The sequence below is a fragment of the Mus caroli genome, unplaced genomic scaffold, assembly GCF_978045245.1.
Source record: "Mus caroli unplaced genomic scaffold, Mus_caroli_1 scaffold_2, whole genome shotgun sequence".
Lineage (NCBI taxonomy): Eukaryota > Metazoa > Chordata > Mammalia > Rodentia > Muridae > Mus > Mus caroli.
The window spans coordinates 4,226,664-4,228,006 of record NW_028227257.1 but is presented as its reverse complement, the minus strand read 5'-3'; the positions used below and the strand labels follow the sequence as shown (position 1 = coordinate 4,228,006).

At 47.6% G+C, this 1,343-nt stretch overlaps 1 pseudogene; it reads left to right on the top strand.

The window, feature by feature from the left end:
• On the top strand, positions 1 to 536 carry LOC147005710 (large ribosomal subunit protein eL29 pseudogene; annotated as a pseudogene).
• The last annotated feature ends 807 nt before the right edge of the window (positions 537 to 1,343 follow it).

The window sequence follows — 1,343 nt, the reverse complement described above, 5'->3', positions numbered from 1 at the left end:
TGATCTCGTGTATTTCCTGAAGGTGCAGACATGGCCAAGTCCAAGAACCACACCACACACAACCAGTCCTGCAAATGGCACAGAAATGGCATCAAGAAACCCCGGTCGCAAAGATACGAATCTCTTAAGGGGGTTGACCCCAAGTTCCTGAGGAACATGCGCTTTGCCAAGAAGCACAACAAGAAAGGCCTGAAGAAGATGCAGGCCAACAGTGCAAAGGCAGTGAGTGCTCGTGCAGAGGCCATCAAGGCCCTGGTGAAGCCTCAGGCCAAGCCCAAGATGCCAAAAGGCCCCAAACTCAAGTGGCTGGCTTTCATCACTTACCCTAAGCTTGGGACGCAGATTCGAAGCTACATGGCCAAGGGTCAGAGGCTCTGCCAACCAAAGCCTAAGGTCCAAACCAAGACAGGGGCCAAAGCTCCAGCTAAGGCCCAGGCTTCAGCTCCAGCCCAGGCTCCCAAAGGTGCTCAGGACCCCAAAGGTACACAGGCCCCTGTGAAGGCCCCATAGAAAAGGCTCCTACCAGTGTGAAGACAGAAGGACTGCTGTGACACACTTCCCCACACACTATTTGCAGATGACCAGTGTCCTATGCTGCTCTTACAAATAAACTCAGGCAAGATCTGTTAAAAAAAAAAAAAGGCAATACTTAGGGCCTGGTGTTTGTTTTGGTTTGGTTTTTCTGCTTATTCCCAATTGTGTATTGGTTCTCATGCTACTCCTGTTAAATTGTTCCCAAATTGCATGATAATCCCGTATTGGAACACTGAGATTCCCTGCCCCAAGCTGATTGTAAATGGGAAACAGAAGTGCCAGTAGCCAATGGCTAGGCAGGAGACAAAGGCAGGACTTTTGGATTCATGGCAATGGGAACAAACAGGATCTCCATACCAGTAAAGGAATTGGATGCCAGCTTGAGAGCTGGGAAAGACAGAATACCAGCCGCATAATAGATGGGGAAGAGTAACCCGAGTGTTCCCTCCTCTGATTGGTTCTGGGGTAGCAAAGTTGGGCTATAGATTTAGGAAATTAGGTGTACCACAGGGGAGGCAATAGCAATGTGGATGTTTGGGAGTGTCCCAGCCAATGACCTGATTTGGCATATTAAATATAGCTGTTTGTCTTTCATTTCAGACTCCAAAGCACTTGCAAGCTGAGCTAGGAACTTGCACAGGTGGCATCCTATAGTAGAGTAGAGTAGAGTAGAGTAGAGTAGAGTAGAGTAGAGTAGAGTAGAGTAGAGTAACCAACTGAGTCTACAGAAGGCATCACACCTATAGGCTGGAATGCAGTATTAAAAACTAATTGGACATTCTCAAATGAAAAACAACTGCTAAGATGTG